We start from the raw sequence: 8,923 nt of genomic DNA, 5'->3' as shown, positions 1-8,923 counted from the left end.
TCCCAGTAGGACCTGAGATAGGCCCTGTTCGAAGGCGAATAAGAGATCCTGTTGTAGTCCACCGGCAAGCTTGTTCAGAAAGGAAAAAACTCAAGTAAGCGTATAGGGAATACAAATTAATGGAATTGAGCTATCATCAGAATTCTATAGAATGTGTAGGAAAAACACTCATTAAGATAGTAGTGCACATCTTATAGAATTATAGAGTCAACTAGAACTTATTATTTGACTTGTTGAAGCCCAATAAGATCATTTAGGCACTGTGATCACAATAGAAGCTCGTATACTTATATTTGTATTTGTAGTCCGTCCAATTATTGAGTTTTTGTAGTCCGTCCTATTATTGAGTTCGGTTCCCACTACACGGTTTCCACCTGTTAAGATATTATATACTACACACACGGTTTCTACCTGTTAAGATATTATATGTAAGGTGCAAGCCTGTTAGCCGAACTCGGACGAATTATCAACGTTCTTGGTTGTGGCGAGCGCTATAGGGAAAGACCTCTCGAAGCATTCTTCCTTCCACTGTACTGGGATAGGGATATTTCTTCTTCTTCATCTCTCTCATCGGGAGAAATCGGGGTTGCAGTCCCAAGGCCACTCCTACTTGCGCAGCGAGCAGAGCGAGAGAACGAAATAGGCGAACGAAAGAAATGTGTGGCTGTAACAAGGAGTTACATGGGAAACCAAGAGAACGCTTTGCTCTTATCTTCTTCCCAAAGTGTTTTGATACCTCCTATCCTAAAAAAGGGGAGTTTACTAACTAATTGGAGATTGGAGGATTGTAGACACTATAATAGAAGATTGGATGGAGGATTGGTTTATTCTTTCCTCATGAACTTGAAGAGAACTCTGTAATTCCATATAGAACTCTGTAATTCCATATATATTAGTAGTACTAAGTAGACAGACGGATTCTTTGTCTATTGCTGCTACAACATGATCATATTATTAATAATACTTCTAATCACTTTGGAAACAACCTTCTTGTATTCAATGGTATCTCCAAGACTTCTAATCTTATTTACTATTTCAATGACTTTTGTAAGATAGTATTCCGGGCCTTCCTTCATTGCCCTGGTGTCCAATTCTATCCTCAATTCTCTATATATATTCTACTTCTCTCTTATCTAAACGGAAATAGACTTATCTCTTTGCCAAAGAGGTGCGAACTCAAGATTTTAGGACATCAGTTTCGGAGTAAAAGAGTTGGGCTTACAACCTTTGAACTCAATCTGATTCCTCTACGAATAAGGATGGGTTCACGAGAACTCAATTCATAACTAATACTTTTCTTATAATAAGGTTTCATAAGGGTGCCCAACAATAACTCCACTTCGGATATGATGTAGCGCATCTAGGTATAATAGTAAAACACATAATATAGAATAACAGGGCAGGGCGTACAATCATACTCATCGGTAGCCGAGCCGAGACCTACTTGTGTTCGCTTCAAGCTGGTACTGCCGAACCTAAAGCTGTGCGCCCCCCCGCGAAACTCTTACACTATGGGTACGCTGTAGTGCACCCGGGAATAGACTTAACTAACTTCTAATAAGAATCGGGCTCTTGGTTTCCATGGCTTCTTAGTTTTGGGCGTTACTCGAACCCACTTAGGATATCGCTACTAACGGGAATCCACCCAAGCATGCGACTCTTTCCTCTAATCTTGGTAGCAGGAATGTAGAATTGAACCCCGGCAACCAATAATGAAACTCGACTTAAGGGTTTGGACTAGAATGGATCTACTGCTTCTCAACTGAATCCCAGTAACTTAGCCTGTCCTCGCTTACTTTTATTCTCTAGTTCAAGAGTTAGCCTTTCACTTCCGGTCTCTTATCCTTTTCAACTCATTGGTACGATCTAGCCCATCTAATAATAGGAAAAGAGTCAACAAAGCCGCCTTCTGCTACTCACATCTTACTTCTTAGATAGAGCCTACTTCGCCTTGTATAAGGTATCTATTTCTCACTTATGGGCATGCCCTTACTCGCTTGTAACCTGACTACTATAACACAGGAACGCAAATATACCTATTAGATCGAAAACACTACTTATTTGAAAAGCACCCGGATCTTAGCTTTCCAACCTCAACAACTTACTTGCTTTCTGTAACTAATGCCTATCCGTCCGATACCCTGGGGACACCATCTGTTTCCTCTGCTACTGATAACAAGAAGCGAACGTGTGCTTCTAAGGCACTTACTCCACTAACTTAACTGGGAAGCCAACTACCACTTATAAAACTGAACCCACAAAAAAAGCATACCTCTATTGCTTTCAACCTGCTCTGCTATTCATCACTTTCGGGCTTAGGCTCTTTGCTAGCTATTTCACTCTTGTAGTTGTCCCTTTCATCCCTGACCCTAGTATGGGGTTTCGTCTTGTATTCGTCAGCTGTATCCTTATTGGAAGGAAAGTAAGACCAAAAGACAGTCAAAAAGGAACGAGAAACAGGATAGTTAGAATGATAGACCAGAGTGCTTGTTTGATAGCGAGCAAGGACTGCTTTGAAGTCAATAGAGCAAGCCAGTATTCCCAGCTTCATGATTGTAAGTGGGACGATGGCTGCATTCTCTGTTTTGAGAGAAAGTACTGGTCGCATTAATTATAGGACCCGACCGGCGTAAGTGATAGAGAAGAAAAGCAAGGGGACAAAGCCCTAGATCTATGTAAGTAATCCTATACTGATAGGGCTCATGCGAAAGTGAGTAGTGTCATCCTTGAGCTGGGAACATAGGCAGGGAAAGAACAAGTCCAAGGCCTCGCAAAGTAGGGCTTAGTTACTCATAAGTAAGGCTCGGCTACCCTCAGTAAATTCGAAATCCCACCTTAGTAGCTAATGACTTAAACGGATAGGGATAAGGAACAGCTAAAGAATGATAAAACAGGAGCTAAGAGACAAAAAGCGAGGAGAAGGGGAATGAGAGAAAGATAAAGGAAAGTCGTATTTGTGTCTCGGGGTTATAGGCTAAACCTTCCAATACAGAATATTACTAGGAATAACAGACTAATCGAGGGGAAAAGCAGATTTGAGGACAGGAAAGGCAGGGCCAAGTCAAGGGCGCGGGGGCTCTAATTAGATTTAGATTGTAGGAAAGGAAGGCGGATGTTCAAGGTAGTTAGTTTTAGAGTGAGTAGCGAAAGAGTCAAAGTAAGCTGTGTTGGGATGAAAGACAGGTTAGTGATATTCTTTATCGGAGTAGTAGTACCCCTGACTGATGTATTGCATTCTTGATTTCTATTATAAGCCTTTGTATTGTATTGTAGGACACGTACCTTACTAGCTAGTTGAATGAATATCCTCTTGTATAACTTCTTATGTGTTCGACCGCCAAGGCACTGCTAATGTGCCGACCAAGCAACGGCGCGCCAAGCTACTATCGGGCTTCAACAAAGGAGTCACAGACGGATGCTAGGGCTACTGAGAATGGAGCTAACATTGATCAGAATTGCACTTCCACTCGCCAAGCCTTATACTAGTGGTACTTAGAATGGAGCCATTGAATCCAAGCCTTCAACCGGTGCCAGCAAGAACGAAACCACTGCTCCCAAGCCTGATGCGGGGTATGTCGCTAAGGTATCTGTTCCTCGCTTTGGTATTGGTCGCTAAGGTCTAGTAGCTGACATGGGGATAGCCCCTAAGTAGATAGACTGAAACAAGCTAGTCAAAGAATTCACCTTGGCCTTTCCTTACTATGTTACAATTCTTACCTTTGAGTGAACACTACCCTGAAACTGACTATAAGGGCCTCTCTACCACTACTCATAAGAGTCGGGGATCCGGAGCAGCCCTGCCGCTCTTTTAACTCGCTGACGCTTGGAACTCAACTCCTGACGCCGAAGGCATATATTGTAATAACTTTGTTATGACTGTTTATTGGCTACCGCCCAACGTCTTACGCCGTTGCTTGGTCATTAGTAGTTGTTTGTCTAGTAGTTACTTGTCGGGCATAAAGGGGCCTTATTTCGCATCGCCAAGAAGTTTTGAATGTGATTGACCATAAGAGGTGTGTAACAGCTGCTCTAGTGCATTTATTATTAAGAACATGGACCCTTGACTCTCTATCCTCTGGACTAGCTTGCCGACCTGTCCTCTGGACTAGCTTGCCTACCTCGCCTCTCCTTCTGACGGAACTGCTGACTATAAGTACTGAAGTAAAGAATTGCTATCAAAAAAGACGGTGTTGATGAGCCAAGTAACGACTATACAAGTCGACAAGATCAGAAGCCATGCGTGCGGTATTAAGTTCAGGATCATCATCTAGTACTGGCTTTTAAGCTTGTTGAATGAAACTGGCACTAAGGAAACTCCATTCTTAAAGGAAAGGAAGGAACACCACAGGGTGAGTTACATCTTATATCTCAATATGCGCTATTGCATTGCTGTAAGTAAATAAGTGAAAGGAGTTGGCTCTGCTCTACCTATGACAGCTTCTGTTGCGGATCCTAATAATGCTTATATCTTATAGAATCACCTCGAACAGAAAGAGAGGCCAAAAACTAGAATTATGACTATAGCTCGTGTCTGTCACTTGAAACCTCAACGGAAACTGGTCATTCGTTAGCGAGTTACTGCTCAAACAGAAACAGACTTGTCACCAACACAAGAGACTTTCCTTCCAAGGAAACATACCGATACTAATACACTAACTCCTTTCTGAACTCTTTACTACTTACATACACAAACTCCTATACGAATAACCCTTTCTTTCCTCTTTCTTTCTCCTTTTCTGAACTTTCTTACTTGTTGAATTCGCCTTTGTAGTAGTTTGATTCTGTTATCGGTAAGAATTGAACTCTCAACTAGGAATAGAGTCAGAGTGGAATCGGCGTATAACCCATGTGTGGAACTCTACTATTTATTACTGGCTTTATTCACACTGTGCGGGCAACCCTGATTGCTTTCTCGCTTCCACTGAAGTATAACGAAGAAATAGGTTCTATCACGCTGTTCCCTAGTCTTAAAAACCCTTCTGAAGATATCAGTTACGAAGACCGTTTTCTACAGGACCCCCGCGTCTGCGAGTCTTTATTGCAAGAAGGGGACACTGGCTTCATCCTAACTCGTAGTGGTCATCGCTTGGACATAGTGGTTTCTTCCAATTTACGAGGTGTTGCGAAGTCGTATGAGGAATTCCTTCATTTGAAAGGTGTGATGAACACGTTCAGTCTGCAGTCAAGGACAAGAAAGAGCCCCACGGACGTGCTGTGCTCTCCAAGGATGAGGTCTTCTCTCTGCTCTGCTGGAGTTCGTGTTCATTCCTTTAGCCCCTCAGTCAGATCCTTTGCAACAACATCGGGGTAAACCCGTAATGTGGAAGCAGTTCAAGACGCTAAATAGCGAAAGTCGTGCTTTCAACGTTGGCATTTTTGGTTCGAACACTGAGTCAAAGAATTCTCCATGGCACCGCATCGCAGATCCATTGCAAAGCGAGTTCGATGAATTAGGCGCTGATAGCTCATTAGCTTATTATGCTTCGTGGCCGCTTCAAATGTATATAAAGGGGTTTGACATGTCCTGCAGCTTAGGTGTTACCTATACATATGATGACAATACTCTTGATAGAGCACCTTCGAATCCACATACGGTGGGTTGCGTTCCTCCCAACACTCATAATTTCCAAGGCACCGTTACCTTGAAAGTCAATGGTGGAACCTACCGTGCTACTCAGTGGAAAAGAAATGGGGATGTTCTGAGTGTTAGTTCTTCTCGTGAAGGTTGGATGACTGAATCTGACGACTAATTCTTCTTATTTCATTTCCGCTTCTTTGTCCGTAACCTCTTTGTCCGGAACCAAGTGTATCTCCGGAGGCTTTATCCGGAACCAAGTGTATCTCCGGAGGCTTTATCCGGAACCAAGTGTATCTCCGGCTTGTGTCCGGCCCCTAATCAATCAATGCCTCTTCCCTACCCAATGCTTCTTCCCTAACTAGGACTCACTGTGCTTAATTGTGTAGGTTCCCGGTGAATAATTTTAGAAGAAATACAAAAAAAGCGAAAGAAAAGTGAAAGATTACTTGGAAATTACTACCCGAAGAAGGGACTCTATTTTTACTACCCGACCTAAACTCTTTATTTAAGATTCTACCAAGCCAGAACAGAAAGATACTTTTGTCACCGGCAAGCGTATACTACAAACTCGAACAGGCCATTCTTCTGATCTCTAAGACCTAACTGGAACTGTCAACTACTTCCCTGTATAAGTCTGGCAACTCATACTTATTAAACAGGACTAGACTCCTGCTTGTCAACTTCAGACTAAACTCCACTTTCCACTTTAGCTATATCCTTAACCTCATTGGCTGCCTCAGCTACTGATTCCACTGGTGCTGAAAGCCACTTGATACTGGCTCTGTAAACTCATACTGATTTCAACAAGCAAAGCTGCTGTCAACTAATAACTTCATGAGGCTCTCCACTCGGGGAATTAATACCAATACAACTACTTGTCAACTACTACAGCAAATACAGATGCAACAGGATCACTACGCCTAGAAGTAACTACAACTACAGGTATTCAACTAATTCCACTTCACTACTTAGCTCAGGGCTTTCAACCTATCACTCCACTACTATCGGTGGGCTTACTCCTTACTTACTCATAACTTCGGACAATCGGTGGGCTGACTCTATAGTCTCTAATTGGTGAGTTCAATCTCTAAGTCGTCTTGGTTGAGTGCAATTCTCACTTTCCACTATCGCTCTCTGGCTCTGTTTCTTAGAACTGTAGTTGCTTGGCTCGTTGCTTGTCTATCCGTTCCTTGCCTGATAGCTAATTTCTCATATCTCCTCTGATCTTTTCTTTCTGGTTTTTCTCATTTCTTTGGAGCCAAATATCTTAGCTTCAACCCGTTCTATGGCATCTGCAACCTGGTAATCAAGAGCTTGCTACCGCTAATTACTTAAGGGCACAGGACTTGTCAAGCATCTTATTCTGTTTAGCCTTCTCTGGCTTCACTTCAGATCAATATGCATCCGCTTCCCTTCCCTACCTCTGCTCTGTAAACAAATACAGATGCAGCAGTACTACTCGTATACACCTCTGAATAAAGATAAGAATGGAGTTGACTACTATAAGAATTAAACAAGTAAGTAGAAGGCTTAGGAGCCAGTCAGCAAGTACCATAGCTACCAAACTCAGAATGAAACCACTGCTAGGCAGCCTTAAAGCAGGGGCAGTGAGAATGCAATCACTACCAACAAGACTTCAACCGGGTAGGGCCGCTAGTGTCCATCATCCGCACCAGTTCTGGTTCTTGTTTCAGATCTTTCAATTGCATCTCCATCTTTAAGGGAAGCTATTCCGAAAGGGGCATTTCTACTAGTTGGGGCATTGACTACCAAGGAAGTTTACTTTGCAAACCCTACCTTTCAGAATGTAGTTGAAGCCACTGAATGTCGTAGTTGCTTGTTGAATTGACCTCCCGAGCACATAGTAAGTAGGCGCCAAGTTACTCTACTACACCTCAGGCAACTATCCCTCTGGCAACTGGCAACTGAACTGGTTCCATAGCCCCGGTAAACAAGTTATCTTCCTTTCCTTGCCTATACCTCCGTTATTTATTACTTGACTAGCTCCCTCTCCTCTTGCTACAACTACTTATGAAACAAGGTATTCAACAATCACTATAACAGTACTTGCACCCGACCTCCATAGCAGCTTCCCTTTCTGACCCTTACCCGACCTAGACCTAAACCCAGCTTTCATTGCTTCGGACCTCTTCTCTTACTTTAGCCTGTTCCTTCAGTACAGCATCGATTCTCTCCCCGTGTTTTTTGATAGCAAATGGAGAAATAGTATGGTACTTCACTTAGACTTCAACTCGGGGTTCTGACTATCACTCACACAGGACTACTTCCACTAGTCAGGGCAATAATTCCACTCAGTAGACTCCGAATGGACTATGTACACGGAGTTACAGAATGAAGCAAGTAAGCATGGAACTAGTTGTCTACTTTCCTAGGAACACTAGCGGCAGGAGCTCAACAAACCTAGGCTTTCAATGCATTTCTTGCACGGGTAAGAGAAGATGATAGGTAATTTCCCATAAAACTCAATAAGAGACCAAGCAACTACTAGACGCCAAGGCCTCGGGAAAACGTAAAAGTATCATAGCCTATGTCTTCCAAGCCTAGGAAGTATATAACTCTCTTCTTAAAGGCCGGAGCACTCGCATTCAAAGAAATAGTAGAAGCTGGATATAGCTCTTTTTCCTCTGATACGGATCTCTTGGCCCCTATTCATTTACTTACTCTACTTATACTTACTATACTAATACATAACTCTTGAACTCCACTGTAAACTGTCAGCTGTCCCCTGGTAGATCTAGCATCCCTGGCTCCATCCTATGATTAAGTTTCCGACTCCCCTTACCCCTCTTCCGTGAGAGAAGTCCAGTCCGATTCCTGCCTTTGTAGTAGTTGATTGGCGGAGCTTCTACTTATTTGTTATTGCTGACATTCATTGCTTACTGCTGGAACAATACTCTCCTCTCTGAACCGAACCACCACTCTAAGCCTTAACCTTTCATTGATAACTATATATTATATTCCTTTAAACCGAGATACCCGCTTGCTGCTTACTAAGAGCACTAGACCTATGTTTGCGAATCAAATGTAGTCTAACCTCTGCACTAAGTAATAAAGTGCCCTTAGAATTACCTGCGCCTCTTGTAACAAATCAGTGAACCCTGTCTCCCGTGCCTACCAAAATGACTTAAGGGCACTGGGCTACTCTACTACTAAACGACTAGTTGGGGCATTTCACTTTACAGGTTAAGGCTCTTCTGGTCGGGTGCTAAACACAGGGAAAGTCGTTTCATTAATTCAATAAATGAGTTTCAGTAAGCAGATAGAGCAGAGCCGGATCCCCACAGTAGATGTAGATTCCAAGGACTGAGTGCAATTCTTTAATCA

This window comes from Musa acuminata, unplaced genomic scaffold, assembly GCF_036884655.1.
Source record: "Musa acuminata AAA Group cultivar baxijiao unplaced genomic scaffold, Cavendish_Baxijiao_AAA HiC_scaffold_1038, whole genome shotgun sequence".
NCBI classification, from domain to species: domain Eukaryota; kingdom Viridiplantae; phylum Streptophyta; class Magnoliopsida; order Zingiberales; family Musaceae; genus Musa; species Musa acuminata.
Note: the sequence above shows the minus strand (reverse complement) of the source record.